Source organism: Pelmatolapia mariae, linkage group LG9 (assembly GCF_036321145.2).
Source record: "Pelmatolapia mariae isolate MD_Pm_ZW linkage group LG9, Pm_UMD_F_2, whole genome shotgun sequence".
Taxonomy (NCBI): Eukaryota; Metazoa; Chordata; class Actinopteri; order Cichliformes; family Cichlidae; genus Pelmatolapia; species Pelmatolapia mariae.
The window spans coordinates 26,614,921-26,641,058 of record NC_086235.1 but is presented as its reverse complement, the minus strand read 5'-3'; the positions used below and the strand labels follow the sequence as shown (position 1 = coordinate 26,641,058).

The following is a 26,138-nucleotide window of genomic DNA, read 5'->3' as shown; positions in this document are numbered from 1 at the left end:
AGGTCACACCAGACTAGGTGCGAATAGGTGTGAATCTGTCTTGGGACGAATCTGGGACGAGGACGTCTTTGGCTCCTCTTTCAAGTTATTGGACTTTGGCAAAAAGGTTTTACGCTTAATTAAAAAATGAGAACAAGTGTCTGTGTCTCGAATACAAAGTGGGAGCTGGTTCCACAGAGAGGGGCCTGAAAAGTGATGGCTCTTCCTTCCATTGTACTTTTAAATCCCCTCAGAAACCAGCAGTCTGAGAGCAAAGCAGTCTGTTGGGATGATATGGCACTGTGAGATCTTGTAGACAAAAGTGGTCGTGATTATTCAAGACCTTGTGTGTGAGGGCAAGTATTTGGATTTTTATTTGGGATTTAATAGGGAGCCAATGAAGAGAGAAGTCCATATGGGGGAAATATACTCTCTCCTTCCAGTCCCTGACTGTACTCTGGATGCAGCGTTTTGGAAGTAGTGTAAAGACTTTTCAGGAAGCTTTTAGGACACTGTGAAAATACTGAATTTGAATAGTGGAGGCTAGAAGTAGTGAATGCATCCTTCCTCTCTATCATTAGATGGAGAGAGTGTACAAAGGCTGGCATAGTGGGTCTGTGGCCACTCTTGCTTGCGCTTTTGCGTGTCTGTCAGCCAGCTGTGGAGAAGAGCAAAGTTATTACATACAAAGAGCTGAAGTGAAAAGCAGTGTTCCAGACAATGAAATGTGTCCACTGTTTGTGCTTTTCATGCAGAAATGTTTGATGTTTGAAGCTATTTCTGCTGTTGTCCCATTCCCGGTGAAATCCGCTGTCCCTCCAATCCCAATCCCAGTCCTCTTGCAAAGCAATCAGCATTTGCCAGACGCATCAGTCATCGGCTTGCGGCGGCGGTACTCAGACAGGATCCTGGACGACTACACAGGGGCACGTCTGGGGTGGCTAATAGACCGATTGAAGGATGCCACGTTTACTGAATATGTGCCTAATTTTGTCAGGACATAGCTGGGTCCATTGCTTCTGCGTGCTCTATTTTCACAAGCAAAGGCCCGGCTCTTTCTCCTGGCACCATCTCAGGTGATCTCCATGCCGTGGCTTCTTCTGAAATCAACGTCTGGACTGCCGCAAAACAGCTGACCGTTGTCGACAGGATTCGAACCTGTGCGGGGAGACCCCAATGGATTTCTAGTCCATCGCCTTGACCGCTCGGCCACAACAACCACATGTGGCTGGCGAACTACATACTTGAAAGACATACGTCTTCCAAGTCCTACGCCACACGTCTTTCAAGTAGGATGTGCACAACAACGGCCACTCTGGATTGTAAATGCGGTAGCTGCATGGCTTTGGTGCGAAAGCTTGTGGTTTTGCGGTTGCGTCAGATCGGTGCAGCACAGCTGCGGTTGAAGCTAGCTGGCTGACATTAGCTTGCTTGTTTGCATGAACAGTAACACACACAGCTGATGATTTTGCCACCGCAAAGAGCTGATGAGTACATGGTTAGTAAAATGTTATCTTCATTCCAAACATTCAGCACAACGTTTAAAGTGGGACTGGCTGTCTTTATGAAGAAGTAACGTGTCCAATCCCAGTTTCATGTAAGAAGGTATAGGTATGAAGTGATGAGAACTCAAAGCCTGTGTGAACAGTGGTTTTCCACAGCAAACGGTAGCAGCGAGGCCGATGAAGAATGCACCTGGCTTGACATTGTAAGCATTTGCAGAAGGAGCGGAGAACGTTTTTAGTGTAGAAGAGTACCCAGCCCACATGCTTGAACAGCACTGCTAGTGGGAACTGCGATGGCCGGGAATCGAACCCGGGTCAACCGCTTGGAAGGCAGCTATGCTCGCCACTATACCATCATCGCTGTGAAAGACTGCAACATTACTGATTCATTGTGCGGTTTATACAGCTTTTCAGGACAATTAACAAGGTGGGCATTGTGATTACACGCTTGTCAGGTTCTAAACTGGTCAAAAGGTAGATCACTAAAAAGACTAGTGCTTTCATGCAACTGCACATTTAATCTCATCAGCAAAGCTTCTTTGCTACTCAAGTGTGGCCTCTCACGCATTTAACCTCTTGCGTGATTGTTAGCACCTTGAGAGTGGCAATGGTCACACGAGTTCTTCAGGTCACACCAGACTAGGTGCGAATAGGTGTGAATCTGTCTTGGGACGAATCTGGGACGAGGACGTCTTTGGCTCCTCTTTCAAGTTATTGGACTTTGGCAAAAAGGTTTTACGCTTAATTAAAAAATGAGAACAAGTGTCTGTGTCTCGAATACAAAGTGGGAGCTGGTTCCACAGAGAGGGGCCTGAAAAGTGATGGCTCTTCCTTCCATTGTACTTTTAAATCCCCTCAGAAACCAGCAGTCTGTTGGGATGATATGGCACTGTGAGATCTTGTAGACAAAAGTGGTCGTGATTATTCAAGACCTTGTGTGTGAGGGCAAGTATTTGGATTTTTATTTGGGATTTAATAGGGAGCCAATGAAGAGAGAAGTCCATATGGGGGAAATATACTCTCTCCTTCCAGTCCCTGACTGTACTCTGGATGCAGCGTTTTGGAAGTAGTGTAAAGACTTTTCAGGAAGCTTTTAGGACACTGTGAAAATACTGAATTTGAATAGTGGAGGCTAGAAGTAGTGAATGCATCCTTCCTCTCTATCATTAGATGGAGAGAGTGTACAAAGGCCGGCATAGTGGGTCTGTGGCCACTCTTGCTTGCGCTTTTGCGTGTCTGTCAGCCAGCTGTGGAGAAGAGCAAAGTTATTACATACAAAGAGCTGAAGTGAAAAGCAGTGTTCCAGACAATGAAATGTGTCCACTGTTTGTGCTTTTCATGCAGAAATGTTTGATGTTTGAAGCTACTTCTGCTGTTGTCCCATTCCCGGTGAAATGCGCTGTCCCTCCAATCCCAATCCCAGTCCTCTTGCAAAGCAATCAGCATTTGCCAGACGCATCAGTCATCGGCTTGCGGCGGCGGTACTCAGACAGGATCCTGGACGACTACACAGGGGCACGTCTGGGGTGGCTAATAGACCGATTGAAGGATGCCACGTTTACTGAATATGTGCCTAATTTTGTCAGGACATAGCTGGGTCCATTGCTTCTGCGTGCTCTATTTTCACAAGCAAAGGCCTGGCTCTTTCTCCTGGCACCATCTCAGGTGATCTCCATGCCGTGGCTTCTTCTCAAATCAACGTCTGGACTGCCGCAAAACAGCTGACCGTTGTCGACAGGATTCGAACCTGTGCGGGGAGACCCCAATGGATTTCTAGTCCATCGCCTTGACCGCTCGGCCACAACAACCACATTTGGCTGTCGAACTACATACTTGAAAGACATACGTCTTCCAAGTCCTACGCCACACGTCTTTCAAGTAGGATGTGCACAACAACGGCCACGCTGGATTGTAAATGCGGTAGCTGCATGGCTTTGGTGCGAAAGCTTGTGGTTTTGCAGTTGCGTCAGATCGGTGCAGCACAGCTGCGGTTGAAGCTAGCTGGCTGACATTAGCTTGCTTGTTTGCATGAACAGTAACACACACAGCTGATGATTTTGCCACCGCAAAGAGCTGATCAGTACATGGTTAGTAAAATGTTATCTTCATTCCAAACATTCAGCACAACGTTTAAAGTGGGACTGGCTGTCTTTATGAAGAAGTAACGTGTCCAATCCCAGTTTCATGTAAGAAGGTATAGGTATGAAGTGATGAGAACTCAAAGCCTGTGTGAACAGTGGTTTTCCACAGCAAACGGTAGCAGCGAGGCCGATGAAGAATGCACCTGGCTTGACACTGTAAGCATTTGCAGAAAGAGCGGAGAACGTTTTTAGTGTAAAAGAGTACGCAGCCCACATGCTTGAACAGCACTGCGAGTGGGAACTGCGATGGCCGGGAATCGAACCCGGGTCAACCGCTTGGAAGGCAGCTATGCTCGCCACTATACCATCATCGCTGTGAAAGACTGCAACATTACTGATTCATTGTGCGGTTTATACAGCTTTTCAGGACAATTAACAAGGTGGGCATTGTGATTACACGCTTGTCAGGTTCTAAACTGGTCAAAAGGTAGATCACTAAAAAGACTAGTGCTTTCATGCAACTGCACATTTAATCTCATCAGCAAAGCTTCTTTGCTACTCAAGTGTGGCCTCTCACCCATTTAACCTCTTGCGTGATTGTTAGCACCTTGAGAGTGGCAATGGTCACACGAGTTCTTCAGGTCACACCAGACTAGGTGCGAATAGGTGTGAATCTGTCTTGGGACGAATCTGGGACGAGGACGTCTTTGGCTCCTCTTTCAAGTTATTGGACTTTGGCAAAAAGGTTTTACGCTTAATTAAAAAATGAGAACAAGTGTCTGTGTCTCGAATACAAAGTGGGAGCTGGTTCCACAGAGAGGGGCCTGAAAAGTGATGGCTCTTCCTTCCATTGTACTTTTAAATCCCCTCAGAAACCAGCAGTCTGTTGGGATGATATGGCACTGTGAGATCTTGTAGACAAAAGTGGTCGTGATTATTCAAGACCTTGTGTGTGAGGGCAAGTATTTGGATTTTTATTTGGGATTTAATAGGGAGCCAATGAAGAGAGAAGTCCATATGGGGGAAATATACTCTCTCCTTCCAGTCCCTGACTGTACTCTGGATGCAGCGTTTTGGAAGTAGTGTAAAGACTTTTCAGGAAGCTTTTAGGACACTGTGAAAATACTGAATTTGAATAGTGGAGGCTAGAAGTAGTGAATGCATCCTTCCTCTCTATCATTAGATGGAGAGAGTGTACAAAGGCCGACATAGTGGGTCTGTGGCCACTCTTGCTTGCGCTTTTGCGTGTCTGTCAGCCAGCTGTGGAGAAGAGCAAAGTTATTACATACAAAGAGCTGAAGTGAAAAGCAGTGTTCCAGACAATGAAATGTGTCCACTGTTTGTGCTTTTCATGCAGAAATGTTTGAAGCTACTTCTGCTGTTGTCCCATTCCCGGTGAAATGCGCTGTCCCTCCAATCCCAATCCCAGTCCTCTTGCAAAGCAATCAGCATTTGCCAGACGCATCAGTCATCGGCTTGCGGCGGCGGTACTCAGACAGGATCCTGGACGACTACACAGGGGCACGTCTGGGGTGGCTAATAGACCGATTGAAGGATGCCACGTTTACTGAATATGTGCCTAATTTTGTCAGGACATAGCTGGGTCCATTGCTTCTGCGTGCTCTATTTTCACAAGCAAAGGCCTGGCTCTTTCTCCTGGCACCATCTCAGGTGATCTCCATGCCGTGGCTTCTTCTCAAATCAACGTCTGGACTGCCGCAAAACAGCTGACCGTTGTCGACAGGATTCGAACCTGTGCGGGGAGACCCCAATGGATTTCTAGTCCATCGCCTTGACCGCTCGGCCACAACAACCACATTTGGCTGTCGAACTACATACTTGAAAGACATACGTCTTCCAAGTCCTACGCCACACGTCTTTCAAGTAGGATGTGCACAACAACGGCCACGCTGGATTGTAAATGCGGTAGCTGCATGGCTTTGGTGCGAAAGCTTGTGGTTTTGCAGTTGCGTCAGATCGGTGCAGCACAGCTGCGGTTGAAGCTAGCTGGCTGACATTGGCTTGCTTGTTTGCATGAACAGTAACACACACAGCTGATGATTTTGCCACCGCAAAGAGCTGATCAGTACATGGTTAGTAAAATGTTATCTTCATTCCAAACATTCAGCACAACGTTTAAAGTGGGACTGGCTGTCTTTATGAAGAAGTAACGTGTCCAATCCCAGTTTCATGTAAGAAGGTATAGGTATGAAGTGATGAGAACTCAAAGCCTGTGTGAACAGTGGTTTTCCACAGCAAACGGTAGCAGCGAGGCCGATGAAGAATGCACCTGGCTTGACATTGTAAGCATTTGCAGAAAGAGCGGAGAACGTTTTTAGTGTAAAAGAGCACCCAGCCCACATGCTTGAACAGCACTGCTAGTGGGAACTGCGATGGCCGGGAATCGAACCCGGGTCAACTGCTTGGAAGGCAGCTATGCTCGCCACTATACCACCATCGCTGTGAAAGACTGCAACATTACTGATTCATTGTCCAGTTTATACAGCTTTTCAGGACAATTAACAAGGTGGGCATTGTGATTACACGCTTGTCAGGTTCTAAACTGGTCAAAAGGTAGATCACTAAAAAGACTAGTGCTTTCATGCAACTGCACATTTAATCTCATCAGCAAAGCTTCTTTGCTACTCAAGTGTGGCCTCTCACGCATTTAACCTCTTGCGTGATTGTTAGCACCTTGAGAGTGGCAATGGTCACACGAGTTCTTCAGGTCACACCAGACTAGGTGCGAATAGGTGTGAATCTGTCTTGGGACGAATCTGGGACGAGGACGTCTTTGGCTCCTCTTTCAAGTTATTGGACTTTGGCAAAAAGGTTTTACGCTTAATTAAAAAATGAGAACAAGTGTCTGTGTCTCGAATACAAAGTGGGAGCTGGTTCCACAGAGAGGGGCCTGAAAAGTGATGGCTCTTCCTTCCATTGTACTTTTAAATCCCCTCAGAAACCAGCAGTCTGAGAGCAAAGCAGTCTGTTGGGATGATATGGCACTGTGAGATCTTGTAGACAAAAGTGGTCGTGATTATTCAAGACCTTGTGTGTGAGGGCAAGTATTTGGATTTTTATTTGGGATTTAATAGGGAGCCAATGAAGAGAGAAGTCCATATGGGGGAAATATACTCTCTCCTTCCAGTCCCTGACTGTACTCTGGATGCAGCGTTTTGGAAGTAGTGTAAAGACTTTTCAGGAAGCTTTTAGGACACTGTGAAAATACTGAATTTGAATAGTGGAGGCTAGAAGTAGTGAATGCATCCTTCCTCTCTATCATTAGATGGAGAGAGTGTACAAAGGCCGGCATAGTGGGTCTGTGGCCACTCTTGCTTGCGCTTTTGCGTGTCTGTCAGCCAGCTGTGGAGAAGAGCAAAGTTATTACATACAAAGAGCTGAAGTGAAAAGCAGTGTTCCAGACAATGAAATGTGTCCACTGTTTGTGCTTTTCATGCAGAAATGTTTGATGTTTGAAGCTACTTCTGCTGTTGTCCCATTCCCGGTGAAATGCGCTGTCCCTCCAATCCCAATCCCAGTCCTCTTGCAAAGCAATCAGCATTTGCCAGACGCATCAGTCATCGGCTTGCGGCGGCGGTACTCAGACAGGATCCTGGACGACTACACAGGGGCACGTCTGGGGTGGCTAATAGACCGATTGAAGGATGCCACGTTTACTGAATATGTGCCTAATTTTGTCAGGACATAGCTGGGTCCATTGCTTCTGCGTGCTCTATTTTCACAAGCAAAGGCCTGGCTCTTTCTCCTGGCACCATCTCAGGTGATCTCCATGCCGTGGCTTCTTCTGAAATCAACGTCTGGACTGCCGCAAAACAGCTGACCGTTGTCGACAGGATTCGAACCTGTGCGGGGAGACCCCAATGGATTTCTAGTCCATCGCCTTGACCGCTCGGCCACAACAACCACATTTGGCTGTCGAACTACATACTTGAAAGACATACGTCTTCCAAGTCCTACGCCACACGTCTTTCAAGTAGGATGTGCACAACAACGGCCACGCTGGATTGTAAATGCGGTAGCTGCATGGCTTTGGTGCGAAAGCTTGTGGTTTTGCAGTTGCGTCAGATCGGTGCAGCACAGCTGCGGTTGAAGCTAGCTGGCTGACATTAGCTTGCTTGTTTGCATGAACAGTAACACACACAGCTGATGATTTTGCCACCGCAAAGAGCTGATCAGTACATGGTTAGTAAAATGTTATCTTCATTCCAAACATTCAGCACAACGTTTAAAGTGGGACTGGCTGTCTTTATGAAGAAGTAACGTGTCCAATCCCAGTTTCATGTAAGAAGGTATAGGTATGAAGTGATGAGAACTCAAAGCCTGTGTGAACAGTGGTTTTCCACAGCAAACGGTAGCAGCGAGGCCGATGAAGAATGCACCTGGCTTGACACTGTAAGCATTTGCAGAAAGAGCGGAGAACGTTTTTAGTGTAAAAGAGTACGCAGCCCACATGCTTGAACAGCACTGCGAGTGGGAACTGCGATGGCCGGGAATCGAACCCGGGTCAACCGCTTGGAAGGCAGCTATGCTCGCCACTATACCATCATCGCTGTGAAAGACTGCAACATTACTGATTCATTGTGCGGTTTATACAGCTTTTCAGGACAATTAACAAGGTGGGCATTGTGATTACACGCTTGTCAGGTTCTAAACTGGTCAAAAGGTAGATCACTAAAAAGACTAGTGCTTTCATGCAACTGCACATTTAATCTCATCAGCAAAGCTTCTTTGCTACTCAAGTGTGGCCTCTCACGCATTTAACCTCTTGCGTGATTGTTAGCACCTTGAGAGTGGCAATGGTCACACGAGTTCTTCAGGTCACACCAGACTAGGTGCGAATAGGTGTGAATCTGTCTTGGGACGAATCTGGGACGAGGACGTCTTTGGCTCCTCTTTCAAGTTATTGGACTTTGGCAAAAAGGTTTTACGCTTAATTAAAAAATGAGAACAAGTGTCTGTGTCTCGAATACAAAGTGGGAGCTGGTTCCACAGAGAGGGGCCTGAAAAGTGATGGCTCTTCCTTCCATTGTACTTTTAAATCCCCTCAGAAACCAGCAGTCTGAGAGCAAAGCAGTCTGTTGGGATGATATGGCACTGTGAGATCTTGTAGACAAAAGTGGTCGTGATTATTCAAGACCTTGTGTGTGAGGGCAAGTATTTGGATTTTTATTTGGGATTTAATAGGGAGCCAATGAAGAGAGAAGTCCATATGGGGGAAATATACTCTCTCCTTCCAGTCCCTGACTGTACTCTGGATGCAGCGTTTTGGAAGTAGTGTAAAGACTTTTCAGGAAGCTTTTAGGACACTGTGAAAATACTGAATTTGAATAGTGGAGGCTAGAAGTAGTGAATGCATCCTTCCTCTCTATCATTAGATGGAGAGAGTGTACAAAGGCTGGCATAGTGGGTCTGTGGCCACTCTTGCTTGCGCTTTTGCGTGTCTGTCAGCCAGCTGTGGAGAAGAGCAAAGTTATTACATACAAAGAGCTGAAGTGAAAAGCAGTGTTCCAGACAATGAAATGTGTCCACTGTTTGTGCTTTTCATGCAGAAATGTTTGATGTTTGAAGCTATTTCTGCTGTTGTCCCATTCCCGGTGAAATCCGCTGTCCCTCCAATCCCAATCCCAGTCCTCTTGCAAAGCAATCAGCATTTGCCAGACGCATCAGTCATCGGCTTGCGGCGGCGGTACTCAGACAGGATCCTGGACGACTACACAGGGGCACGTCTGGGGTGGCTAATAGACCGATTGAAGGATGCCACGTTTACTGAATATGTGCCTAATTTTGTCAGGACATAGCTGGGTCCATTGCTTCTGCGTGCTCTATTTTCACAAGCAAAGGCCTGGCTCTTTCTCCTGGCACCATCTCAGGTGATCTCCATGCCGTGGCTTCTTCTCAAATCAACGTCTGGACTGCCGCAAAACAGCTGACCGTTGTCGACAGGATTCGAACCTGTGCGGGGAGACCCCAATGGATTTCTAGTCCATCGCCTTGACCGCTCGGCCACAACAACCACATTTGGCTGTCGAACTACATACTTGAAAGACATACGTCTTCCAAGTCCTACGCCACACGTCTTTCAAGTAGGATGTGCACAACAACGGCCACGCTGGATTGTAAATGCGGTAGCTGCATGGCTTTGGTGCGAAAGCTTGTGGTTTTGCAGTTGCGTCAGATCGGTGCAGCACAGCTGCGGTTGAAGCTAGCTGGCTGACATTAGCTTGCTTGTTTGCATGAACAGTAACACACACAGCTGATGATTTTGCCACCGCAAAGAGCTGATCAGTACATGGTTAGTAAAATGTTATCTTCATTCCAAACATTCAGCACAACGTTTAAAGTGGGACTGGCTGTCTTTATGAAGAAGTAACGTGTCCAATCCCAGTTTCATGTAAGAAGGTATAGGTATGAAGTGATGAGAACTCAAAGCCTGTGTGAACAGTGGTTTTCCACAGCAAACGGTAGCAGCGAGGCCGATGAAGAATGCACCTGGCTTGACACTGTAAGCATTTGCAGAAAGAGCGGAGAACGTTTTTAGTGTAAAAGAGTACGCAGCCCACATGCTTGAACAGCACTGCGAGTGGGAACTGCGATGGCCGGGAATCGAACCCGGGTCAACCGCTTGGAAGGCAGCTATGCTCGCCACTATACCATCATCGCTGTGAAAGACTGCAACATTACTGATTCATTGTGCGGTTTATACAGCTTTTCAGGACAATTAACAAGGTGGGCATTGTGATTACACGCTTGTCAGGTTCTAAACTGGTCAAAAGGTAGATCACTAAAAAGACTAGTGCTTTCATGCAACTGCACATTTAATCTCATCAGCAAAGCTTCTTTGCTACTCAAGTGTGGCCTCTCACCCATTTAACCTCTTGCGTGATTGTTAGCACCTTGAGAGTGGCAATGGTCACACGAGTTCTTCAGGTCACACCAGACTAGGTGCGAATAGGTGTGAATCTGTCTTGGGACGAATCTGGGACGAGGACGTCTTTGGCTCCTCTTTCAAGTTATTGGACTTTGGCAAAAAGGTTTTACGCTTAATTAAAAAATGAGAACAAGTGTCTGTGTCTCGAATACAAAGTGGGAGCTGGTTCCACAGAGAGGGGCCTGAAAAGTGATGGCTCTTCCTTCCATTGTACTTTTAAATCCCCTCAGAAACCAGCAGTCTGAGAGCAAAGCAGTCTGTTGGGATGATATGGCACTGTGAGATCTTGTAGACAAAAGTGGTCGTGATTATTCAAGACCTTGTGTGTGAGGGCAAGTATTTGGATTTTTATTTGGGATTTAATAGGGAGCCAATGAAGAGAGAAGTCCATATGGGGGAAATATACTCTCTCCTTCCAGTCCCTGACTGTACTCTGGATGCAGCGTTTTGGAAGTAGTGTAAAGACTTTTCAGGAAGCTTTTAGGACACTGTGAAAATACTGAATTTGAATAGTGGAGGCTAGAAGTAGTGAATGCATCCTTCCTCTCTATCATTAGATGGAGAGAGTGTACAAAGGCCGGCATAGTGGGTCTGTGGCCACTCTTGCTTGCGCTTTTGCGTGTCTGTCAGCCAGCTGTGGAGAAGAGCAAAGTTATTACATACAAAGAGCTGAAGTGAAAAGCAGTGTTCCAGACAATGAAATGTGTCCACTGTTTGTGCTTTTCATGCAGAAATGTTTGATGTTTGAAGCTACTTCTGCTGTTGTCCCATTCCCGGTGAAATGCGCTGTCCCTCCAATCCCAATCCCAGTCCTCTTGCAAAGCAATCAGCATTTGCCAGACGCATCAGTCATCGGCTTGCGGCGGCGGTACTCAGACAGGATCCTGGACGACTACACAGGGGCACGTCTGGGGTGGCTAATAGACCGATTGAAGGATGCCACGTTTACTGAATATGTGCCTAATTTTGTCAGGACATAGCTGGGTCCATTGCTTCTGCGTGCTCTATTTTCACAAGCAAAGGCCTGGCTCTTTCTCCTGGCACCATCTCAGGTGATCTCCATGCCGTGGCTTCTTCTCAAATCAACGTCTGGACTGCCGCAAAACAGCTGACCGTTGTCGACAGGATTCGAACCTGTGCGGGGAGACCCCAATGGATTTCTAGTCCATCGCCTTGACCGCTCGGCCACAACAACCACATTTGGCTGTCGAACTACATACTTGAAAGACATACGTCTTCCAAGTCCTACGCCACACGTCTTTCAAGTAGGATGTGCACAACAACGGCCACGCTGGATTGTAAATGCGGTAGCTGCATGGCTTTGGTGCGAAAGCTTGTGGTTTTGCAGTTGCGTCAGATCGGTGCAGCACAGCTGCGGTTGAAGCTAGCTGGCTGACATTAGCTTGCTTGTTTGCATGAACAGTAACACACACAGCTGATGATTTTGCCACCGCAAAGAGCTGATCAGTACATGGTTAGTAAAATGTTATCTTCATTCCAAACATTCAGCACAACGTTTAAAGTGGGACTGGCTGTCTTTATGAAGAAGTAACGTGTCCAATCCCAGTTTCATGTAAGAAGGTATAGGTATGAAGTGATGAGAACTCAAAGCCTGTGTGAACAGTGGTTTTCCACAGCAAACGGTAGCAGCGAGGCCGATGAAGAATGCACCTGGCTTGACACTGTAAGCATTTGCAGAAAGAGCGGAGAACGTTTTTAGTGTAAAAGAGTACGCAGCCCACATGCTTGAACAGCACTGCGAGTGGGAACTGCGATGGCCGGGAATCGAACCCGGGTCAACTGCTTGGAAGGCAGCTATGCTCGCCACTATACCACCATCGCTGTGAAAGACTGCAATGTTACTGATTCATTGTCCGGTTTATACAGCTTTTCAGGACAATTAACCAGGTGGGCATTGTGATTACACGCTTGTCAGGTTCTAAACTGGTCAAAAGGTAGATCACTAAAAAGACTAGTGCTTTCATGCAACTGCACATTTAATCTCATCAGCAAAGCTTCTTTGCTACTCAAGTGTGGCCTCTCACGCATTTAACCTCTTGCGTGATTGTTAGCACCTTGAGAGTGGCAATGGTCACACGAGTTCTTCAGGTCACACCAGACTAGGTGCGAATAGGTGTGAATCTGTCTTGGGACGAATCTGGGACGAGGACGTCTTTGGCTCCTCTTTCAAGTTATTGGACTTTGGCAAAAAGGTTTTACGCTTAATTAAAAAATGAGAACAAGTGTCTGTGTCTCGAATACAAAGTGGGAGCTGGTTCCACAGAGAGGGGCCTGAAAAGTGATGGCTCTTCCTTCCATTGTACTTTTAAATCCCCTCAGAAACCAGCAGTCTGAGAGCAAAGCAGTCTGTTGGGATGATATGGCACTGTGAGATCTTGTAAACAAAAGTGGTCGTGATTATTCAAGACCTTGTGTGTGAGGGCAAGTATTTGGATTTTTATTTGGGATTTAATAGGGAGCCAATGAAGAGAGAAGTCCATATGGGGGAAATATACTCTCTCCTTCCAGTCCCTGACTGTACTCTGGATGCAGCGTTTTGGAAGTAGTGTAAAGACTTTTCAGGAAGCTTTTAGGACACTGTGAAAATACTGAATTTGAATAGTGGAGGCTAGAAGTAGTGAATGCATCCTTCCTCTCTATCATTAGATGGAGAGAGTGTACAAAGGCTGGCATAGTGGGTCTGTGGCCACTCTTGCTTGCGCTTTTGCGTGTCTGTCAGCCAGCTGTGGAGAAGAGCAAAGTTATTACATACAAAGAGCTGAAGTGAAAAGCAGTGTTCCAGACAATGAAATGTGTCCACTGTTTGTGCTTTTCATGCAGAAATGTTTGATGTTTGAAGCTACTTCTGCTGTTGTCCCATTCCCGGTGAAATCCGCTGTCCCTCCAATCCCAATCCCAGTCCTCTTGCAAAGCAATCAGCATTTGCCAGACGCATCAGTCATCGGCTTGCGGCGGCGGTACTCAGACAGGATCCTGGACGACTACACAGGGGCACGTCTGGGGTGGCTAATAGACCGATTGAAGGATGCCACGTTTACTGAATATGTGCCTAATTTTGTCAGGACATAGCTGGGTCCATTGCTTCTGCGTGCTCTATTTTCACAAGCAAAGGCCTGGCTCTTTCTCCTGGCACCATCTCAGGTGATCTCCATGCCGTGGCTTCTTCTGAAATCAACGTCTGGACTGCCGCAAAACAGCTGACCGTTGTCGACAGGATTCGAACCTGTGCGGGGAGACCCCAATGGATTTCTAGTCCATCGCCTTGACCGCTCGGCCACAACAACCACATTTGGCTGTCGAACTACATACTTGAAAGACATACGTCTTCCAAGTCCTACGCCACACGTCTTTCAAGTAGGATGTGCACAACAATGGCCTCGCTGGATTGTAAATGCGGTAGCTGCATGGCTTTGGTGCGAAAGCTTGTGGTTTTGCAGTTGCGTCAGATCGGTGCAGCACAGCTGCGGTTGAAGCTAGCTGGCTGACATTAGCTTGCTTGTTTGCATGAACAGTAACACACACAGCTGATGATTTTGCCACCGCAAAGAGCTGATCAGTACATGGTTAGTAAAATGTTATCTTCATTCCAAACATTCAGCACAACGTTTAAAGTGGGACTGGCTGTCTTTATGAAGAAGTAACGTGTCCGATCCCAGTTTCATGTAAGAAGGTATAGGTATGAAGTGATGAGAACTCAAAGCCTGTGTGAACAGTGGTTTTCCACAGCAAACGGTAGCAGCGAGGCCGATGAAGAATGCACCTGGCTTGACATTGTAAGCATTTGCAGAAAGAGCGGAGAACGTTTTTAGTGTAAAAGAGCAAGCAGCCCACATGCTTAAACAGCACTGCTAGTGGGAACTGCGATGGCCGGGAATGGAACCCGGGTCAACTGCTCGGAAGGCAGCTATGCTCGCCACTATACCATCATCGCTGTGAAAAACTGCAACATTACTGATTCATTGTCCGGTTTATACAGCTTTTCAGGACAATTAACAAGGTGGGCATTGTGATTACACGCTTGTCAGGTTCTAAACTGGTCAAAAGGTAGATCACTAAAAAGACTAGTGCTTTCATGCAACTGCACATTTAATCTCATCAGCAAAGCTTCTTTGCTACTCAAGTGTGGCCTCTCACACATTTAACCTCTTGCGTGATTGTTAGCACCTTGAGAGTGGCAATGGTCACACGAGTTCTTCAGGTCACACCAGACTAGGTGCGAATAGGTGTGAATCTGTCTTGGGACGAATCTGGGACGAGGACGTCTTTGGCTCCTCTTTCAAGTTATTGGACTTTGGCAAAAAGGTTTTACGCTTAATTAAAAAATGAGAACAAGTGTCTGTGTCTCGAATACAAAGTGGGAGCTGGTTCCACAGAGAGGGGCCTGAAAAGTGATGGCTCTTCCTTCCATTGTACTTTTAAATCCCCTCAGAAACCAGCAGTCTGTTGGGATGATATGGCACTGTGAGATCTTGTAGACAAAAGTGGTCGTGATTATTCAAGACCTTGTGTGTGAGGGCAAGTATTTGGATTTTTATTTGGGATTTAATAGGGAGCCAATGAAGAGAGAAGTCCATATGGGGGAAATATACTCTCTCCTTCCAGTCCCTGACTGTACTCTGGATGCAGCGTTTTGGAAGTAGTGTAAAGACTTTTCAGGAAGCTTTTAGGACACTGTGAAAATACTGAATTTGAATAGTGGAGGCTAGAAGTAGTGAATGCATCCTTCCTCTCTATCATTAGATGGAGAGAGTGTACAAAGACCGGCATAGTGGGTCTGTGGCCACTCTTGCTTGCGCTTTTGCGTGTCTGTCAGCCAGCTGTGGAGAAGAGCAAAGTTATTACATACAAAGAGCTGAAGTGAAAAGCAGTGTTCCAGACAATGAAATGTGTCCACTGTTTGTGCTTTTCATGCAGAAATGTTTGAAGCTACTTCTGCTGTTGTCCCATTCCCGGTGAAATGTGCTGTCCCTCCAATCCCAATCCCAGTCCTCTTGCAAAGCAATCAGCATTTGCCAGACGCATCAGTCATCGGCTTGCGGCGGCGGTACTCAGACAGGATCCTGGACGACTACACAGGGGCACGTCTGGGGTGGCTAATAGACCGATTGAAGGATGCCACGTTTACTGAATATGTGCCTAATTTTGTCAGGACATAGCTGGGTCCATTGCTTCTGCGTGCTCTATTTTCACAAGCAAAGGCCTGGCTCTTTCTCCTGGCACCATCTCAGGTGATCTCCATGCCGTGGCTTCTTCTGAAATCAACGTCTGGACTGCCGCAAAACAGCTGACCGTTGTCGACAGGATTCGAACCTGTGCGGGGAGACCCCAATGGATTTCTAGTCCATCGCCTTGACCGCTCGGCCACAACAACCACATTTGGCTGTCGAACTACATACTTGAAAGACATACGTCTTCCAAGTCCTACGCCACACGTCTTTCAAGTAGGATGTGCACAACAACGGCCACGCTGGATTGTAAATGCGGTAGCTGCATGGCTTTGGTGCGAAAGCTTGTGGTTTTGCAGTTGCGTCAGATCGGTGCAGCACAGCTGCGGTTGAAGCTAGCTGGCTGACATTAGCTTGCTTGTTTGCATGAACAGTAACACACACAGCTGATGATTTTGCCACCGCAAAGAGCTGATCAGTACATGGTTAGTAAAATGTTATCTTCATTCCAAACATTCAGCACAACGTTTAAAGTGGGACTGGCTGTCTTTATGAAGAAGTAACGTGTCCAATCCCAGTTTCATGTAAGAAGGTATAGGTATGAAGTGATGAGAACTCAAAGCCTGTGTGAACAGTGGTTTTCCACAGCAAACGGTAGCAGCGAGGCCGATGAAGAATGCACCTGGCAGAAGGAGCGGAGAACGTTTTTAGTGTAGAAGAGTACCCAGCCCACATGCTTGAACAGCACTGCTAGTGGGAACTGCGATGGCCGGGAATCGAACCCGGGTCAACCGCTTGGAAGGCAGCTATGCTCGCCACTATACCATCATCGCTGTGAAAGACTGCAACATTACTGATTCATTGTGCGGTTTATACAGCTTTTCAGGACAATTAACAAGGTGGGCATTGTGATTACACGCTTGTCAGGTTCTAAACTGGTCAAAAGGTAGATCACTAAAAAGACTAGTGCTTTCATGCAACTGCACATTTAATCTCATCAGCAAAGCTTCTTTGCTACTCAAGTGTGGCCTCTCACGCATTTAACCTCTTGCGTGATTGTTAGCACCTTGAGAGTGGCAATGGTCACACGAGTTCTTCAGGTCACACCAGACTAGGTGCGAATAGGTGTGAATCTGTCTTGGGACGAATCTGGGACGAGGACGTCTTTGGCTCCTCTTTCAAGTTATTGGACTTTGGCAAAAAGGTTTTACGCTTAATTAAAAAATGAGAACAAGTGTCTGTGTCTCGAATACAAAGTGGGAGCTGGTTCCACAGAGAGGGGCCTGAAAAGTGATGGCTCTTCCTTCCATTGTACTTTTAAATCCCCTCAGAAACCAGCAGTCTGAGAGCAAAGCAGTCTGTTGGGATGATATGGCACTGTGAGATCTTGTAGACAAAAGTGGTCGTGATTATTCAAGACCTTGTGTGTGAGGGCAAGTATTTGGATTTTTATTTGGGATTTAATAGGGAGCCAATGAAGAGAGAAGTCCATATGGGGGAAATATACTCTCTCCTTCCAGTCCCTGACTGTACTCTGGATGCAGCGTTTTGGAAGTAGTGTAAAGACTTTTCAGGAAGCTTTTAGGACACTGTGAAAATACTGAATTTGAATAGTGGAGGCTAGAAGTAGTGAATGCATCCTTCCTCTCTATCATTAGATGGAGAGAGTGTACAAAGGCCGGCATAGTGGGTCTGTGGCCACTCTTGCTTGCGCTTTTGCGTGTCTGTCAGCCAGCTGTGGAGAAGAGCAAAGTTATTACATACAAAGAGCTGAAGTGAAAAGCAGTGTTCCAGACAATGAAATGTGTCCACTGTTTGTGCTTTTCATGCAGAAATGTTTGATGTTTGAAGCTACTTCTGCTGTTGTCCCATTCCCGGTGAAATGCGCTGTCCCTCCAATCCCAATCCCAGTCCTCTTGCAAAGCAATCAGCATTTGCCAGACGCATCAGTCATCGGCTTGCGGCGGCGGTACTCAGACAGGATCCTGGACGACTACACAGGGGCACGTCTGGGGTGGCTAATAGACCGATTGAAGGATGCCACGTTTACTGAATATGTGCCTAATTTTGTCAGGACATAGCTGGGTCCATTGCTTCTGCGTGCTCTATTTTCACAAGCAAAGGCCTGGCTCTTTCTCCTGGCACCATCTCAGGTGATCTCCATGCCGTGGCTTCTTCTCAAATCAACGTCTGGACTGCCGCAAAACAGCTGACCGTTGTCGACAGGATTCGAACCTGTGCGGGGAGACCCCAATGGATTTCTAGTCCATCGCCTTGACCGCTCGGCCACAACAACCACATTTGGCTGTCGAACTACATACTTGAAAGACATACGTCTTCCAAGTCCTACGCCACACGTCTTTCAAGTAGGATGTGCACAACAACGGCCACGCTGGATTGTAAATGCGGTAGCTGCATGGCTTTGGTGCGAAAGCTTGTGGTTTTGCAGTTGCGTCAGATCGGTGCAGCACAGCTGCGGTTGAAGCTAGCTGGCTGACATTAGCTTGCTTGTTTGCATGAACAGTAACACACACAGCTGATGATTTTGCCACCGCAAAGAGCTGATCAGTACATGGTTAGTAAAATGTTATCTTCATTCCAAACATTCAGCACAACGTTTAAAGTGGGACTGGCTGTCTTTATGAAGAAGTAACGTGTCCAATCCCAGTTTCATGTAAGAAGGTATAGGTATGAAGTGATGAGAACTCAAAGCCTGTGTGAACAGTGGTTTTCCACAGCAAACGGTAGCAGCGAGGCCGATGAAGAATGCACCTGGCTTGACACTGTAAGCATTTGCAGAAAGAGCGGAGAACGTTTTTAGTGTAAAAGAGTACGCAGCCCACATGCTTGAACAGCACTGCGAGTGGGAACTGCGATGGCCGGGAATCGAACCCGGGTCAACCGCTTGGAAGGCAGCTATGCTCGCCACTATACCATCATCGCTGTGAAAGACTGCAACATTACTGATTCATTGTGCGGTTTATACAGCTTTTCAGGACAATTAACAAGGTGGGCATTGTGATTACACGCTTGTCAGGTTCTAAACTGGTCAAAAGGTAGATCACTAAAAAGACTAGTGCTTTCATGCAACTGCACATTTAATCTCATCAGCAAAGCTTCTTTGCTACTCAAGTGTGGCCTCTCACCCATTTAACCTCTTGCGTGATTGTTAGCACCTTGAGAGTGGCAATGGTCACACGAGTTCTTCAGGTCACACCAGACTAGGTGCGAATAGGTGTGAATCTGTCTTGGGACGAATCTGGGACGAGGACGTCTTTGGCTCCTCTTTCAAGTTATTGGACTTTGGCAAAAAGGTTTTACGCTTAATTAAAAAATGAGAACAAGTGTCTGTGTCTCGAATACAAAGTGGGAGCTGGTTCCACAGAGAGGGGCCTGAAAAGTGATGGCTCTTCCTTCCATTGTACTTTTAAATCCCCTCAGAAACCAGCAGTCTGAGAGCAAAGCAGTCTGTTGGGATGATATGGCACTGTGAGATCTTGTAGACAAAAGTGGTCGTGATTATTCAAGACCTTGTGTGTGAGGGCAAGTATTTGGATTTTTATTTGGGATTTAATAGGGAGCCAATGAAGAGAGAAGTCCATATGGGGGAAATATACTCTCTCCTTCCAGTCCCTGACTGTACTCTGGATGCAGCGTTTTGGAAGTAGTGTAAAGACTTTTCAGGAAGCTTTTAGGACACTGTGAAAATACTGAATTTGAATAGTGGAGGCTAGAAGTAGTGAATGCATCCTTCCTCTCTATCATTAGATGGAGAGAGTGTACAAAGGCTGGCATAGTGGGTCTGTGGCCACTCTTGCTTGCGCTTTTGCGTGTCTGTCAGCCAGCTGTGGAGAAGAGCAAAGTTATTACATACAAAGAGCTGAAGTGAAAAGCAGTGTTCCAGACAATGAAATGTGTCCACTGTTTGTGCTTTTCATGCAGAAATGTTTGATGTTTGAAGCTACTTCTGCTGTTGTCCCATTCCCGGTGAAATGCGCTGTCCCTCCAATCCCAATCCCAGTCCTCTTGCAAAGCAATCAGCATTTGCCAGACGCATCAGTCATCGGCTTGCGGCGGCGGTACTCAGACAGGATCCTGGACGACTACACAGGGGCACGTCTGGGGTGGCTAATAGACCGATTGAAGGATGCCACGTTTACTGAATATGTGCCTAATTTTGTCAGGACATAGCTGGGTCCATTGCTTCTGCGTGCTCTATTTTCACAAGCAAAGGCCTGGCTCTTTCTCCTGGCACCATCTCAGGTGATCTCCATGCCGTGGCTTCTTCTCAAATCAACGTCTGGACTGCCGCAAAACAGCTGACCGTTGTCGACAGGATTCGAACCTGTGCGGGGAGACCCCAATGGATTTCTAGTCCATCGCCTTGACCGCTCGGCCACAACAACCACATTTGGCTGTCGAACTACATACTTGAAAGACATACGTCTTCCAAGTCCTACGCCACACGTCTTTCAAGTAGGATGTGCACAACAACGGCCACGCTGGATTGTAAATGCGGTAGCTGCATGGCTTTGGTGCGAAAGCTTGTGGTTTTGCAGTTGCGTCAGATCGGTGCAGCACAGCTGCGGTTGAAGCTAGCTGGCTGACATTAGCTTGCTTGTTTGCATGAACAGTAACACACACAGCTGATGATTTTGCCACCGCAAAGAGCTGATCAGTACATGGTTAGTAAAATGTTATCTTCATTCCAAACATTCAGCACAACGTTTAAAGTGGGACTGGCTGTCTTTATGAAGAAGTAACGTGTCCAATCCCAGTTTCATGTAAGAAGGTATAGGTATGAAGTGATGAGAACTCAAAGCCTGTGTGAACAGTGGTTTTCCACAGCAAACGGTAGCAGCGAGGCCGATGAAGAATGCACCTGGCTTGACACTGTAAGCATTTGCAGAAAGAGCGGAGAACGTTTTTAGTGTAAAAGAGTACGCAGCCCACATGCTTGAACAGCACTGCGAGTGGGAACTGCGATGGCCGGGAATCGAACCCGGGTCAACTGCTTGGAAGGCAGCTATGCTCGCCACTATACCACCATCGCTGTGAAAGACTGCAATGTTACTGATTCATTGTCCGGTTTATACAGCTTTTCAGGACAATTAACCAGGTGGGCATTGTGATTACACGCTTGTCAGGTTCTAAACTGGTCAAAAGGTAGATCACTAAAAAGACTAGTGCTTTCATGCAACTGCACATTTAATCTCATCAGCAAAGCTTCTTTGCTACTCAAGTGTGGCCTCTCACGCATTTAACCTCTTGCGTGATTGTTAGCACCTTGAGAGTGGCAATGGTCACACGAGTTCTTCAGGTCACACCAGACTAGGTGCGAATAGGTGTGAATCTGTCTTGGGACGAATCTGGGACGAGGACGTCTTTGGCTCCTCTTTCAAGTTATTGGACTTTGGCAAAAAGGTTTTACGCTTAATTAAAAAATGAGAACAAGTGTCTGTGTCTCGAATACAAAGTGGGAGCTGGTTCCACAGAGAGGGGCCTGAAAAGTGATGGCTCTTCCTTCCATTGTACTTTTAAATCCCCTCAGAAACCAGCAGTCTGAGAGCAAAGCAGTCTGTTGGGATGATATGGCACTGTGAGATCTTGTAAACAAAAGTGGTCGTGATTATTCAAGACCTTGTGTGTGAGGGCAAGTATTTGGATTTTTATTTGGGATTTAATAGGGAGCCAATGAAGAGAGAAGTCCATATGGGGGAAATATACTCTCTCCTTCCAGTCCCTGACTGTACTCTGGATGCAACGTTTTGGAAGTAGTGTAAAGACTTTTCAGGAAGCTTTTAGGACACTGTGAAAATACTGAATTTGAATAGTGGAGGCTAGAAGTAGTGAATGCATCCTTCCTCTCTATCATTAGATGGAGAGAGTGTACAAAGGCTGGCATAGTGGGTCTGTGGCCACTCTTGCTTGCGCTTTTGCGTGTCTGTCAGCCAGCTGTGGAGAAGAGCAAAGTTATTACATACAAAGAGCTGAAGTGAAAAGCAGTGTTCCAGACAATGAAATGTGTCCACTGTTTGTGCTTTTCATGCAGAAATGTTTGATGTTTGAAGCTACTTCTGCTGTTGTCCCATTCCCGGTGAAATCCGCTGTCCCTCCAATCCCAATCCCAGTCCTCTTGCAAAGCAATCAGCATTTGCCAGACGCATCAGTCATCGGCTTGCGGCGGCGGTACTCAGACAGGATCCTGGACGACTACACAGGGGCACGTCTGGGGTGGCTAATAGACCGATTGAAGGATGCCACGTTTACTGAATATGTGCCTAATTTTGTCAGGACATAGCTGGGTCCATTGCTTCTGCGTGCTCTATTTTCACAAGCAAAGGCCTGGCTCTTTCTCCTGGCACCATCTCAGGTGATCTCCATGCCGTGGCTTCTTCTGAAATCAACGTCTGGACTGCCGCAAAACAGCTGACCGTTGTCGACAGGATTCGAACCTGTGCGGGGAGACCCCAATGGATTTCTAGTCCATCGCCTTGACCGCTCGGCCACAACAACCACATTTGGCTGTCGAACTACATACTTGAAAGACATACGTCTTCCAAGTCCTACGCCACACGTCTTTCAAGTAGGATGTGCACAACAATGGCCTCGCTGGATTGTAAATGCGGTAGCTGCATGGCTTTGGTGCGAAAGCTTGTGGTTTTGCAGTTGCGTCAGATCGGTGCAGCACAGCTGCGGTTGAAGCTAGCTGGCTGACATTAGCTTGCTTGTTTGCATGAACAGTAACACACACAGCTGATGATTTTGCCACCGCAAAGAGCTGATCAGTACATGGTTAGTAAAATGTTATCTTCATTCCAAACATTCAGCACAACGTTTAAAGTGGGACTGGCTGTCTTTATGAAGAAGTAACGTGTCCGATCCCAGTTTCATGTAAGAAGGTATAGGTATGAAGTGATGAGAACTCAAAGCCTGTGTGAACAGTGGTTTTCCACAGCAAACGGTAGCAGCGAGGCCGATGAAGAATGCACCTGGCTTGACATTGTAAGCATTTGCAGAAAGAGCGGAGAACGTTTTTAGTGTAAAAGAGCAAGCAGCCCACATGCTTAAACAGCACTGCTAGTGGGAACTGCGATGGCCGGGAATGGAACCCGGGTCAACTGCTCGGAAGGCAGCTATGCTCGCCACTATACCATCATCGCTGTGAAAAACTGCAACATTACTGATTCATTGTCCGGTTTATACAGCTTTTCAGGACAATTAACAAGGTGGGCATTGTGATTACACGCTTGTCAGGTTCTAAACTGGTCAAAAGGTAGATCACTAAAAAGACTAGTGCTTTCATGCAACTGCACATTTAATCTCATCAGCAAAGCTTCTTTGCTACTCAAGTGTGGCCTCTCACACATTTAACCTCTTGCGTGATTGTTAGCACCTTGAGAGTGGCAATGGTCACACGAGTTCTTCAGGTCACACCAGACTAGGTGCGAATAGGTGTGAATCTGTCTTGGGACGAATCTGGGACGAGGACGTCTTTGGCTCCTCTTTCAAGTTATTGGACTTTGGCAAAAAGGTTTTACGCTTAATTAAAAAATGAGAACAAGTGTCTGTGTCTCGAATACAAAGTGGGAGCTGGTTCCACAGAGAGGGGCCTGAAAAGTGATGGCTCTTCCTTCCATTGTACTTTTAAATCCCCTCAGAAACCAGCAGTCTGTTGGGATGATATGGCACTGTGAGATCTTGTAGACAAAAGTGGTCGTGATTATTCAAGACCTTGTGTGTGAGGGCAAGTATTTGGATTTTTATTTGGGATTTAATAGGGAGCCAATGAAGAGAGAAGTCCATATGGGGGAAATATACTCTCTCCTTCCAGTCCCTGACTGTACTCTGGATGCAGCGTTTTGGAAGTAGTGTAAAGACTTTTCAGGAAGCTTTTAGGACACTGTGAAAATACTGAATTTGAATAGTGGAGGCTAGAAGTAGTGAATGCATCCTTCCTCTCTATCATTAGATGGAGAGAGTGTACAAAGACCGGCATAGTGGGTCTGTGGCCACTCTTGCTTGCGCTTTTGCGTGTCTGTCAGCCAGCTGTGGAGAAGAGCAAAGTTATTACATACAAAGAGCTGAAGTGAAAAGCAGTGTTCCAGACAATGAAATGTGTCCACTGTTTGTGCTTTTCATGCAGAAATGTTTGAAGCTACTTCTGCTGTTGTCCCATTCCCGGTGAAATGCGCTGTCCCTCCAATCCCAATCCCAGTCCTCTTGCAAAGCAATCAGCATTTGCCAGACGCATCAGTCATCGGCTTGCGGCGGCGGTACTCAGACAGGATCCTGGACGACTACACAGGGGCACGTCTGGGGTGGCTAATAGACCGATTGAAGGATGCCACGTTTACTGAATATGTGCCTAATTTTGTCAGGACATAGCTGGGTCCATTGCTTCTGCGTGCTCTATTTTCACAAGCAAAGGCCTGGCTCTTTCTCCTGGCACCATCTCAGGTGATCTCCATGCCGTGGCTTCTTCTGAAATCAACGTCTGGACTGCCGCAAAACAGCTGACCGTTGTCGACAGGATTCGAACCTGTGCGGGGAGACCCCAATGGATTTCTAGTCCATCGCCTTGACCGCTCGGCCACAACAACCACATTTGGCTGTCGAACTACATACTTGAAAGACATACGTCTTCCAAGTCCTACGCCACACGTCTTTCAAGTAGGATGTGCACAACAACGGCCACGCTGGATTGTAAATGCGGTAGCTGCATGGCTTTGGTGCGAAAGCTTGTGGTTTTGCAGTTGCGTCAGATCGGTGCAGCACAGCTGCGGTTGAAGCTAGCTGGCTGACATTAGCTTGCTTGTTTGCATGAACAGTAACACACACAGCTGATGATTTTGCCACCGCAAAGAGCTGATCAGTACATGGTTAGTAAAATGTTATCTTCATTCCAAACATTCAGCACAACGTTTAAAGTGGGACTGGCTGTCTTTATGAAGAAGTAACGTGTCCAATCCCAGTTTCATGTAAGAAGGTATAGGTATGAAGTGATGAGAACTCAAAGCCTGTGTGAACAGTGGTTTTCCACAGCAAACGGTAGCAGCGAGGCCGATGAAGAATGCACCTGGCTTGACATTGTAAGCATTTGCAGAAAGAGCGGAGAACGTTTTTAGTGTAAAAGAGTACCCAGCCCACATGCTTGAACAGCACTGCTAGTGGGAACTGCGATGGAGGGAATCGAACCCGGGTCAACTGCTTGGAAGGCAGCTATGCTCGCCACTATACCATCATCGCTGTGAAAGACTGCAACATTACTGATTCATTGTCCGGTTTATACAGCTTTTCAGGACAATTAACAAGGTGGGCATTGTGATTACACGCTTGTCAGGTTCTAAACTGGTCAAAAGGTAGATCACTAAAAAGACTAGTGCTTTCATGCAACTGCACATTTAATCTCATCAGCAAAGCTTCTTTGCTACTCAAGTGTGGCCTCTCACGCATTTAACCTCTTGCGTGATTGTTAGCACCTTGAGAGTGGCAATGGTCACACGAGTTCTTCAGGTCACACCAGACTAGGTGCGAATAGGTGTGAATCTGTCTTGGGACGAATCTGGGACGAGGACGTCTTTGGCTCCTCTTTCAAGTTATTGGACTTTGGCAAAAAGGTTTTACGCTTAATTAAAAAATGAGAACAAGTGTCTGTGTCTCGAATACAAAGTGGGAGCTGGTTCCACAGAGAGGGGCCTGAAAAGTGATGGCTCTTCCTTCCATTGTACTTTTAAATCCCCTCGGAAACCAGCAGTCTGAGAGCAAAGCAGTCTGTTGGGATGATATGGCACTGTGAGATCTTGTAGACAAAAGTGGTCGTGATTATTCAAGACCTTGTGTGTGAGGGCAAGTATTTGGATTTTTATTTGGGATTTAATAGGGAGCCAATGAAGAGAGAAGTCCATATGGGGGAAATATACTCTCTCCTTCCAGTCCCTGACTGTACTCTGGATGCAGCGTTTTGGAAGTAGTGTAAAGACTTTTCAGGAAGCTTTTAGGACACTGTGAAAATACTGAATTTGAATAGTGGAGGCTAGAAGTAGTGAATGCATCCTTCCTCTCTATCATTAGATGGAGAGAGTGTACAAAGGCTGGCATAGTGGGTCTGTGGCCACTCTTGCTTGCGCTTTTGCGTGTCTGTCAGCCAGCTGTGGAGAAGAGCAAAGTTATTACATACAAAGAGCTGAAGTGAAAAGCAGTGTTCCAGACAATGAAATGTGTCCACTGTTTGTGCTTTTCATGCAGAAATGTTTGATGTTTGAAGCTATTTCTGCTGTTGTCCCATTCCCGGTGAAATCCGCTGTCCCTCCAATCCCAATCCCAGTCCTCTTGCAAAGCAATCAGCATTTGCCAGACGCATCAGTCATCGGCTTGCGGCGGCGGTACTCAGACAGGATCCTGGACGACTACACAGGGGCACGTCTGGGGTGGCTAA

At 46.7% G+C, this 26,138-nt stretch overlaps 15 non-coding genes across 15 annotated transcripts; all 15 read right to left on the bottom strand.

Moving 5' to 3' along the window:
* Positions 1-1,116: 1,116 nt before the first annotated feature.
* trnas-aga (transfer RNA serine (anticodon AGA)) lies at positions 1,117-1,198 on the bottom strand. Its single transcript has one exon. It is a non-coding gene; the product is annotated as a tRNA-Ser (tRNA).
* Positions 1,199-3,210: 2,012 nt separating this feature from the next.
* trnas-aga (transfer RNA serine (anticodon AGA)) lies at positions 3,211-3,292 on the bottom strand. Its single transcript has one exon. It is a non-coding gene; the product is annotated as a tRNA-Ser (tRNA).
* Positions 3,293-5,297: 2,005 nt separating this feature from the next.
* trnas-aga (transfer RNA serine (anticodon AGA)) lies at positions 5,298-5,379 on the bottom strand. The gene has a single exon. It is a non-coding gene; the product is annotated as a tRNA-Ser (tRNA).
* A 575-nt stretch (positions 5,380-5,954) lies between these two features.
* On the bottom strand, positions 5,955-6,026 carry trnag-ucc (transfer RNA glycine (anticodon UCC)). The gene has a single exon. It is a non-coding gene; the product is annotated as a tRNA-Gly (tRNA).
* Positions 6,027-7,407: 1,381 nt separating this feature from the next.
* trnas-aga (transfer RNA serine (anticodon AGA)) lies at positions 7,408-7,489 on the bottom strand. The gene has a single exon. It is a non-coding gene; the product is annotated as a tRNA-Ser (tRNA).
* A 2,028-nt stretch (positions 7,490-9,517) lies between these two features.
* On the bottom strand, positions 9,518-9,599 carry trnas-aga (transfer RNA serine (anticodon AGA)). Its single transcript has one exon. It is a non-coding gene; the product is annotated as a tRNA-Ser (tRNA).
* Positions 9,600-11,627: 2,028 nt separating this feature from the next.
* Positions 11,628-11,709, bottom strand: trnas-aga (transfer RNA serine (anticodon AGA)). The gene has a single exon. It is a non-coding gene; the product is annotated as a tRNA-Ser (tRNA).
* A 575-nt stretch (positions 11,710-12,284) lies between these two features.
* Positions 12,285-12,356, bottom strand: trnag-ucc (transfer RNA glycine (anticodon UCC)). Its single transcript has one exon. It is a non-coding gene; the product is annotated as a tRNA-Gly (tRNA).
* A 1,381-nt stretch (positions 12,357-13,737) lies between these two features.
* trnas-aga (transfer RNA serine (anticodon AGA)) lies at positions 13,738-13,819 on the bottom strand. Its single transcript has one exon. It is a non-coding gene; the product is annotated as a tRNA-Ser (tRNA).
* Positions 13,820-15,824: 2,005 nt separating this feature from the next.
* Positions 15,825-15,906, bottom strand: trnas-aga (transfer RNA serine (anticodon AGA)). The gene has a single exon. It is a non-coding gene; the product is annotated as a tRNA-Ser (tRNA).
* Positions 15,907-17,914: 2,008 nt separating this feature from the next.
* On the bottom strand, positions 17,915-17,996 carry trnas-aga (transfer RNA serine (anticodon AGA)). Its single transcript has one exon. It is a non-coding gene; the product is annotated as a tRNA-Ser (tRNA).
* A 2,028-nt stretch (positions 17,997-20,024) lies between these two features.
* trnas-aga (transfer RNA serine (anticodon AGA)) lies at positions 20,025-20,106 on the bottom strand. The gene has a single exon. It is a non-coding gene; the product is annotated as a tRNA-Ser (tRNA).
* A 575-nt stretch (positions 20,107-20,681) lies between these two features.
* On the bottom strand, positions 20,682-20,753 carry trnag-ucc (transfer RNA glycine (anticodon UCC)). The gene has a single exon. It is a non-coding gene; the product is annotated as a tRNA-Gly (tRNA).
* A 1,381-nt stretch (positions 20,754-22,134) lies between these two features.
* trnas-aga (transfer RNA serine (anticodon AGA)) lies at positions 22,135-22,216 on the bottom strand. The gene has a single exon. It is a non-coding gene; the product is annotated as a tRNA-Ser (tRNA).
* Positions 22,217-24,221: 2,005 nt separating this feature from the next.
* trnas-aga (transfer RNA serine (anticodon AGA)) lies at positions 24,222-24,303 on the bottom strand. Its single transcript has one exon. It is a non-coding gene; the product is annotated as a tRNA-Ser (tRNA).
* Positions 24,304-26,138: the final 1,835 nt, after the last annotated feature.